Source organism: Crinia signifera, chromosome 19, assembly GCF_055691185.1.
Source record: "Crinia signifera chromosome 19, ASM5569118v1, whole genome shotgun sequence".
NCBI classification, from domain to species: Eukaryota; Metazoa; Chordata; class Amphibia; order Anura; family Myobatrachidae; genus Crinia; species Crinia signifera.
This window is the reverse complement of record NC_139226.1, coordinates 117,975,222-117,985,362: the sequence shown is the minus strand read 5'-3', so window position 1 is coordinate 117,985,362 and position 10,141 is coordinate 117,975,222.

Sequence of the window (10,141 nt, the reverse complement as noted above, 5' to 3'; positions counted from 1 at the left end):
CCCCTGCCTGCACACCACCCCCTGCCTGCATACAACCCCCTGCCTGCATATCACCCCCTGCCTGCACACCACCCCCTGCCAGCATACCACCCCCGGCCAGCATACCACCCCCGGCCAGCATACCACCCCCTGCCAGCATACCACCCCATAACTGAATACCACCCCATGACTGAATACCACCCTCTTCCTTCATTTGCGATTGCATTGAACTGCATGACTGTCGCATTGAGATTTTTGAGGCCAAGGAAACTGTCTCGTGGCACAGTCCATGGCCTGGTCACTCACAGAAAATGAAGGCCATGCACAATTGTTTAAAAAATATGCCATCTGATCTTACCCCGCCACACCCTGTGTTTCCCCGTAAACGCCTCTGCCTGTCAATGCACTCGCTATGTAATCACAGGACCCACAGTTCCTCCAGTATTGGGAACTGTGCTGCAGATCACAGAAGCAATCCAAGCTGAATTACAGATAAAGCACCTCTCAGCCAGCTCCAGGGCTCGCCAGAATGTCCCCGCTGGCGATCGCTGGCGATAGGGACTCCATCTGACTGGGATGCGCGAACATCTCACACGCACCCGTGTCCCAGTCACTCGGCGGTGGGGATCGGGGAACCCTGCCCGTCTCCACTTCAGGGAGACGAGCAGAGTTAGGGAGATGTGCGGTGGCGGCTCGGAGTCAGTGACCATTGAATGATTTCTCTGGCTGCATGCGAGGGGATTTGTCCGAGTACATCAACTCTCATGTCACCGAGGGGACTCTGTGATGGGTGGGGGTTGTTCGACGAGCGACCACTGCTTAGCAAGCGTTGTTAAATTTGGCCCAATAAACAGAGCATACAGATCCAATGTTCACGGGAATGCAACTTATCAAATCACCAGGAATCAATGGCATCAATGAGGAAGCTTCTATTAGCGCTCATGCAGTTATTGTGCACCATAAATGTTATGGATACCGGTTCAATTTGCAGAGGTCATGAGGTCATGTGACTAATATTATTGACAAATGTTATTAATGAAATACGTAATAGGTACTGTATGATTTAAAATGTAAACATATTACTAGCAAATCTTGGTATTTAGTAAAAGTACAGAGGGATTGACAATTATATGTATGTCTTTATTTGGAAGTGCATTAAAGAAAATATAAAATCTTGCCGGAAATGTACGTCTTTATTATAATTTAACTTATAACTGTTATAATACTGTGTTTTACTTATATCACATATAATGCTTAGGAGGTGATATAAATGCAGGATTTGATGGGGGTTCTGCAGTAAACAGGAGACGCAGCAGGAAGCTGATTGGGGTTTGGATAGGTGATTTGCAACATTAGGCCCCTCCTTCTTGTGGCAAAATGCCACGATTATATTGCAGTGTAGAAATAAAGCAGTCAGTATTTTCCCTGCACAGAAACAAAATAACTCATCCAAATCTAATTCTCTATGCACATGTTACATCTCCTCCTCCCCCTGCAGTGCACATGGTTTTGTCCATTTGAGAAGGAATTTGCCTCTGAGAGTGAACCAGAATAAGGCCCTATATGTTTGGTTAGCTGAGGTTCTCCTACTGTATATAATTTTGCAGATAATTCAATTAAAATGTAGGATCTCGTTCCCATAATAAGTCATACTTTAGGAACACATTTCGCAAAATTGCCCAAAAAGTGCTGAAATTAGTGAGTTTACAATCACAGATGCGAGTGGGTTTGGAATTCAGAACACTGCATAGGAGCCATAGGGAAAAAAAATCGGAGACTGTGCAAGTTCTGCATCAACTACATGGACAGAGATCCCAAGTACAGACAGATCATTTTTCTGTTAAATGGGCATTTCTGAGTGGTAACTAGACGGTGACCACATGGATGCACAGAACTCATTCTAGCTTGTGGGTCTGCAGAGGGCATGTATGCTAACTTCTATAGCCCTTGGATGGAGATGGGGCACGTTTCAGACAGATCATTAGTTCCCAGCAAGGAGTGAGTGCATTCTCCGATACTAGTGATGACTATGGAAGCTAGAAAAATGGTGGGTGGGGCAGCTTTGCATATGCATGAATGTTTCCCATACAACACATGTACACAGCCATTTTCTCTGCTGGGTACCGGACTGGTAAATAGTTACTCCAATTTGGGGCCATAGGTTACTCTACGGCCACTCTCACTTCTAAGTTACCACGAGATGCCAGTTTCCAGTTCATATCCAACGATTTGTTAAGCCATTATTTTGCTGAGCTCTTTGTATTGTATTTATTATTTCTTATACTGTATATAAATTAGCATGGGCGGTGTAATAGTCAGCATTACTGCCTCAGTGCTTAGGTCATGAAATTGATTCCCACCATGGACATAACTGTGTGGAGTTTGTATATACTCACCATGCTTGCATGGGTTTCCTCTGAGTAGTCCAGTTTCCTCATTTAATCCAAAAATATACTGGTAGTTTAAAAAATTATAATAAATAGCCCTAGGAGGAATGTGTGAGTGTGTACGTATTGCATTCATTACTTAAGAGGGAAGTCCATGTAGCGAGCTCCTGCCGGGCGGAGAAACCCTGCACGGCCAAAGGCCGTGCCGCACACAGTAGTTAATAATGGACACAATTGTGTCCCTTCACACGGGACGGCCACAGCTCGGCCGCCCTATTGCAGCCGGATCCCACCACTGGAAGGGACGTCTGCCTGGTTGTGGCCATCCTCTCCATTGTAAACTTCTCAGTATGGCACGTCTTCTTGGCTGTGCGGGGTTCGCCGCCCGGCAGGAGCCAGAGCGTGTGAGACCAGTGCACCTGTGACCTGCTGCTGCTGCTACTCAGTTCCCTTGATAACACTTCATCTGCCAGACTGTCATCCAGCTTAACTCATCTGAAGCTTACTATTGAAGTAGCCTGTGCCACATCCAGCTATCCTCAGCAGAGGTCACTACTGGCTCCTAGGCCAACAATCCACCATCGATTCCCAGATCGATTGTCACCATCGGTTTCCACCAGTTTCCAGACATCATGTAATACCAACATCCCCGGCTCTCAGGCTAAAGAATACTGTACATTGGATCCCAGACCGATAGTCTAATATTGCTACCGGCTCCCAGGCCATGAAATACATTGGTTCCCAAACAGAGAGTGAATCATCGCTCCTGGCCCCCAGGCCGAAGGACTCCTACATCAGTTCTCAGCCTGAAAGTCATGAACATTGGTTCTCTAAACAATAGTGCTTAACATTGGCTCCCAGAATAACATACCTCTCTGTCTCCTAGGCCAGATCCCTCCCTCTGTTTCCAGATTGACAACTATCTACATCAAGTATTCAAGCTACAGTACCAGTTCCCATTGGTTCTCAGACTGATAGTCTCACCATCGATTGTCAATTACTCAAGATTCCCAGTGCAAACTTCCCTGAGAATCCTGTTATCAAGTCATCTGTTTGCTGTATCCAGAGGACTAGGGCAGGGGTCCGCGACCTGCTAGTTTGCTGCAGTGAAGTCCAAAGCTCCTTGAGAGGCTCCCTGGCGAAAACTACCATTGAGTTAGACTCTGTGCCTCTCTTCCTGGTCTCCACCAACCCTCTGTCCCAGCTGCTCCCTTGTGTGCCAATGTATGATCAAACCACCTAGTTTCCAGTGCCTTCCACTGGCCCACTCTGGTCACAGAATTTGCCAGTGCTGACAGACAGCTAGTGGTAGTGCACTCCAGTCAGGTGGAGGCCCCCTGACAAAGCAATGTATGAATTTAAATCAGATCGCAAAGACCTTCTTTAAAGTGGTCTGATGGAAATCCCCACAGGACTCCGAAGAACTGCAGAAGTGTGTGCCTTTACTCACTGCAACATGCAGACTAATGGCTGCAAACACTTCCTACATATCAAGGGGAAAGCCAGGGTTGCCTACCTGACCCTCTGTCACCACAGGTTACCAGGGAAGCCCAGTGAAGCATTTTCCTGGGAAGGTCAGGTAGGCAACTGTAGGGGAAAGCAGTGATGCAACGTCCTGCCCTCCACAAAAGAGTTAACACAACACATGTGTTGTTTGTGATTTCTCAAAGAAATCGCAAATCGTACATTTACTAAACTGAAAACCAGTGTCAAATCGCAAGTGAAACAGGACTTGACATGCCAATTCACCACAATACACCATTAGACCAAACATTGGGCTGAATGTAATGCCACCCTAATTGGCTGGAGGTATGGGTTTCCAGCCGAACTCAGTTGGCTTTTGAAAGCGGCAATCATTGACAAGACATGGTTTTGTCTTGTCAATGATTGCCGCTTTAAAAAATCATTAAAGTTCGGCCAGGAACTTGCACCTCTGGCCAACTCAGGCAGCATTACATCCTTTACATGGACACAAGTACAAATCTTCCTTTGACTCATGTCAAAAGGTTCTATCAAAATCACAGCAAAATCACAGCACAATATACAAAACTAATCATGTCTACAAATTTACTGGAGAGACAGGTGGCGTGTTCCTGCAATAGTCTGTGGGTGTTGAGATGCAATCACAACATTGTGGACTCATCCCACTTTAAAATGGCCACCATAACGGCATAATAAAGTGGGGTCTAAGCTACAAAGACATGATTTAGCACAAATCATGCCTTCACATTGCCCCATTTGCCTTCATGAGTGGAGGTTCAGACAGGATACTGCTTATTTTTGTGATTTGCTCACATTTTTGTGTGGCCAAGAGTTGCACCTCCCGGCGCTTGCTGGAGGATAGGTAATATGAATCAGTAGACTTGCTTGTGAGCTGCAGGTTTGTCCAAAGCACTGTGCACAGATCAGTATGATCTGGGGCTGGTTATGCTTTTGTTGGGATACCTCACAGAAATTTTGTAAACCTTATTTTATATTACAATACTTCAAAGATCATACTGATATGTGCAGTGGTATGAATCCACTGCTGACTGTCAGCGCATTCATACTTCTAACTGACTGTGGAATCTATTAAATGAGGCAATCTGACTGAAATCACTTGAAATCACTCACGCCAGAAATCAGTGATTACCTCCATTGCAAGAAAAGGAACAGTCAAACACGGTGAAAGGAAAAATCAATGTAGATTAGCAAAGTAGACTATGGGAGGTATTCAAACACTGTCCTGCTCCCTCAGCCATCTCCCGACGGGGGAGATGGCTGCGGGGCCCTATTCAATGCTGTCTTCCCCGACAGCATTGAACAGGGTTTCACCGCAGAACGAGCCGACATCACAAGCTGTATATCCGCCCTCAACTCGCGGCCACGCCCCTTTCTCGCCACTCGGCGGCCGGGCCATTGAATCCCGACCGCCGAGCTCCAGTCGAGCAAAGCGAGAACGGGACATTGAATACCCCCCTATAACTGTTAAATTTACTAAGAATCACGTTTTGCCAAAGTTTGCAGAGTTTAAACACATTGGGCATGGGTGTATTTTCTTTTTCAAACACAGAAGTTTAGTAATGACTGGTGTTTAACAGAATAATGGGTACTCTTTACCTAGAAGGGTGCCCATCGTGGCCATAGCGGGCATCGCATGCACTAAAAAATCGCATGCGATGCGACCGACGCGATGCCCGCGATTTCCCATAGGGAACAATGTTAAATGTCCCAATTGACCCGATTTTCCTGTTCAATGTCTCAATTGACCCGATTTTTCCATAGGAAACAATGTTAAATGGCCCACAGAGGCCAAATAGGCACCCTGAAGTGTGAAATGGCCCCCACAATTGTTAACGCCACCCCACGATCAACGTGAACCCGAAGCGTGGTGTGCGCAGCGAGCCCGCGAGGGGCGGCGGTACGCGTCCTACGACCTTTTCATACCCCCACTATCCACGTCGGCGTGGAGTTGAGAATAGAAAGTGTGGCGAGCGCAGCGAGCCACCGAGCCCGAGCCCGACGTGGATAGTGGGGGTATGAAAAGGTCGTAGGATGCGTACCGCCGCCCCTCGCGGGCTCGCTACGCTCGCCACGCTTCGGGTTCAGGTTGATCGTGGGGTGGCGTTAACAATTGTGGGGGCCATTTCACACTTCAGGGTGCCTATTTGGCCTCTGTGGCCAATTTAACATTGTTTCCTATGGAAAATCGGGTCAATTGAGACATTGAACAGGAAAATCGGGTCAATTGGGACATTTAACATTGTTCCCTATGGGAAATCGCGGGCATCGCGTCGGTCGCATCGCATGCGATTTTTTGGCCGCATGCGATGCGACCGACGCAATTTTTTTTTACTAACGATGCCCACGATAAAAATCGTGGGCGCCCTTCTGGGTAAAGAGTACCGAATAATGTTTTTCAATATTTTTCATTGAGATCAGTAATTATAATGGTAGGAGGTTAAGTAGGAAAATTAAGGAGAGTTTGGGGTTAGGATATACAGTATGTGAATGGTGAACTGTACGGATTTCTTTAAGCCTTCTATGAGAGCAGAGCTACTGCAGTACCACATTTGGCCATTGTGTGCACTGTAGAGCACTAGCATTCTCTTGATGAAATTGTCATTCTAAAATCATCAAATAGTTCCACAAGTTCAGCCTAAATGAACAGATAGACAGATGCTTACCAAGGACTTTAGTTTTCATATAGAGAGGTCAGCCACCTCAGCACACTGTCAATGAGCTACAGTGCAACCTATAACTACACTGGCTTCACTACTACAGGCATTAGTAGTAGCAACCCGCCCCCCCCTCCCACACACACACACAGACACGTAGAGAAAAGGGTGTTGGTACCGCGCTCTGCCCCTATAGTTCTTTTGCTGGTGTGGTGTATAGGAAATAACGATGTTAGCTGGAAACTGTGGTTGGATTTAAATAATTTGTAACTTTACTTATGAACAAAAGTACACAGTGTATACATTCCAAATGTTTTCACAGATAGGTTGATACAATGTCTGTATTCACGTGTATTGCTACAGATCAAAACAAAACATAACAGTGAAGTGGGGATTAATGATAAAGCATACAGATTTAAACATACAAATGCAGATGTACTGATCTATAATGCAGTGGTGTAGGGGTGCACAGGGGGTGGGCAGGGAGATGGATGGGGGGGCGTCTTGGACTGGGGGTCGGTTGCCTGGCTGAGATGTTGTTGCTCTCTCCGTTGGTTCTGGGCTCAGAGGGTGTTGGTGTTCCCTGGGCTGCTTGGGTCGATCGGCTTCCAGGCGTCACGTCTGCGGGAGATGCCGGTGCACTGGGGGGTTGGCGGCGGTTGTTCTGGAGGAACCTTGTGCTGTACCTCTTCAGGGTGACAGGTCAGCGCCGTTTGCCATCCGGGCTACTGCACTGTCCATCACTCCTGTTTAGTACAGCGTGGTTCTTCTGGCAGGGAGCTGGGAAGCGGTTGGCGCTGATTAGCTGCCTGCCGCTGCGCTTCTCCTACCGACAGAAACTCACCACCAGAAGAAACACTAGACCAGGGTGACTGACAGCCCAGAAAGACCAATCACAAATGGAACACAGCTGACCAATGAAGAGAGAGATCCAAGAACCAATAAAATAGGGAGGAACAAAAAACCTCCCACCCAGCACCCGCCCACCTCTAATAAAGGCTCATGAGCAGCACTTTACAACTCCCTAGAAGAAGGCCCATCCAAAAGGCCGAAACGCGTTGAAGGAAAAGAGAGTGAATCTACTATATGCACCCACAAGCCACAGCCGTCCAAAGAACCCAGAGAACCCCACCCCACCAACAGCCAGGGATCGTGCGATACCAACAGCAACAGAGAAGATCGGGACAGCCGGCAGCAATTACCGGAAGTGACGCGGGACCATCACCTGACGGCATCACAAAAGTCAGAGACACGGAGAAGGCCGCCCGGCAAGATCACACCAGCGGAAGCAGAAAGGGACAACATGGGCACACCGGAGAGGGAGTAGGTGAGTAGGTACGCTTCCCAGCTCCCTGCCAGAAGAACCACGCTGTACTAAACAGGAGTGACGGACAGCGCAGCAGCCCGGACGGCGAACGGCGCTGACCTGTCACCCTGAAGAGGTACAGCACAAGGTTCCTCCAGAACAACCGCCACCAACCCCCCAGTGCACCGGCATCTCCCGCAGACGTGACGCCTGGAAGCCGATCGACCCAAGCAGCCCAGGGAACACCAACACCCTCTGAGCCCAGAACCAACGAAGAGAGCAACAACATCTCAGCCAGGCAACCGACCCCCAGTCCAAGACGCCACCCCCCATCCATCTCCCTGCCCACCCCCTGTGCACCCCTACACCACTGCATTATAGATCAGTACATCTGCATTTGTATGTTTAAATCTGTATGCTTTATCATTAATCCCCACTTCACTGTTATGTTTTGTTTTGATCTGTAGCAATACACGTGAATACAGACATTGTATCAACCTATCTGTGAAAACATTTGGAATGTATACACTGTGTACTTTTGTTCATAAGTAAAGTTAAAAATTATTTAAATCCAACCACAGTTTCCAGCTAACATCGTTATTTCCTATACACCACACCAGCAAAAGAACTATAGGGGCAGAGCGCGGTACCAACACCCTTTTCTCTACGTATCCAAATTAGCCGTGCCAGGTCAAACGGCTGGTGCCGCTGCTAGCACCGAACAAAGGCACAGTGCGCAGGTTACCCCCAAGTATCTACACACACAGACACACCACAAGCCTTACTTTCTAGCCCACCAAATGTATACTTCCCGCCCCCCAAAAATAAAAATTAAATATTTTTATGTTTGGTGGAATGGCCACCTAAATAACCGCATGGCCCTCATATAGGTCCATGAGGACTGAAATGTAGAAAAGTTTACTCCCAAGATAAGTTTTCCTGGTCACTCTAACAAATGGAACAATGCAGTTATAATGTTTATCATGTCTACTACTATAGTGCTTACCCATGCCAGCTCGTACCTCAGTGTAGGCGGGGGGCTGCTGCTGGTCATGATGCCGACTCCTGTCTGCTACTGCCGGTGCTGGTACCCCTGCTTATGACCCCACCAGTCCCAATGTGATTGCAGCTTCCTCAGTACTGCACATGCGCTGACCCCCAGCTTCCATGGTCTTCAGCAGCAGTCCATCATAGCTACAATACGTTCCCAGAACTTGTACACTGCAGATGACAGGGACCGGTGCATGCGCAGACCCCGGATCTATGGGCTTCAGCTATGGCATCCCGGAGGGAGGCAACACCTCCCAATGGGACTGGCTTGGTTGATTGGCAGGTTGGACTTCCAATAGGAAGTGAAGCCAGTGCAGTATCAAAGACTGCATCTAGTTTTACTTATTCAGGGCACAATGGCGGATTTTTCCTGGAGGGGCTGCAGTCCTAAAGCCCATAGGTAAAAACCGCCACTGGTGCTTACTGAACGGAATGGGGTTGTCACGGCTGGTGACAGGGGGGCTCAAGGGGCACAAGTGTGACACATGCAGCCCACCCGTCTACTGTGTGCTGTCTTTGTATGGCTGAGTCTGACTGACTCAATGTGTGCCACTGCCGTCTACTGTGTGCACCCTACCGCCCGCAGCTGCTCAGGGCTCGGAGCCTTCTACTCTGTGTGTGTGCTCAGGCTCAGCACAGGGCCCCGGAGGCTCTGAGTCTGTTATGCATGCAGTTGCATGGCTGAACCCGCCATTGGCTTTTGCTGCTGGTGCTGTGGCCTCAGTCTCCGGCTCCTGTACTTTTTCTGCCCTATGGTGAAGCTAGGGGAGCAGGAAAAAGGTGAGGTAGGCGACCTCTTAGAAGTGATGGATACTTCACCAGGGTGGTAGAAGCTAATGGGGGATGAGTGTGGCAGAGACAGCATCTTTCCACATGATAGTAATCTACACCAGGTTTTAGAGTAGTAGCAGAAGCCAGGTTTGTAAACAGCAGCATTTAGGATTTCCTGATATAAGATTTTCCAGGGAAAAGTGATCTTGCTCTGGATGGTGGATTAGCCACCCAAGCGATAGGCTGGGGTGTGGGCTATGGGTGTGGGCTATGGTAGGGACCATTGGAGCCCTTGCAAGAGTCTGATATGCTGGGATTACCTGTATGCCACTACCTGTAACCACGCTTCCCTTTGGAAGTAATCTGCTATGCTGTGACCTGCATTGAAAAATAACGTACACAGTCTTCATATGAGTCCCCATGTGTGTGATCCTTGTCACAATATATACATGTATATATATATCTATCTATATATATATATATATATATAT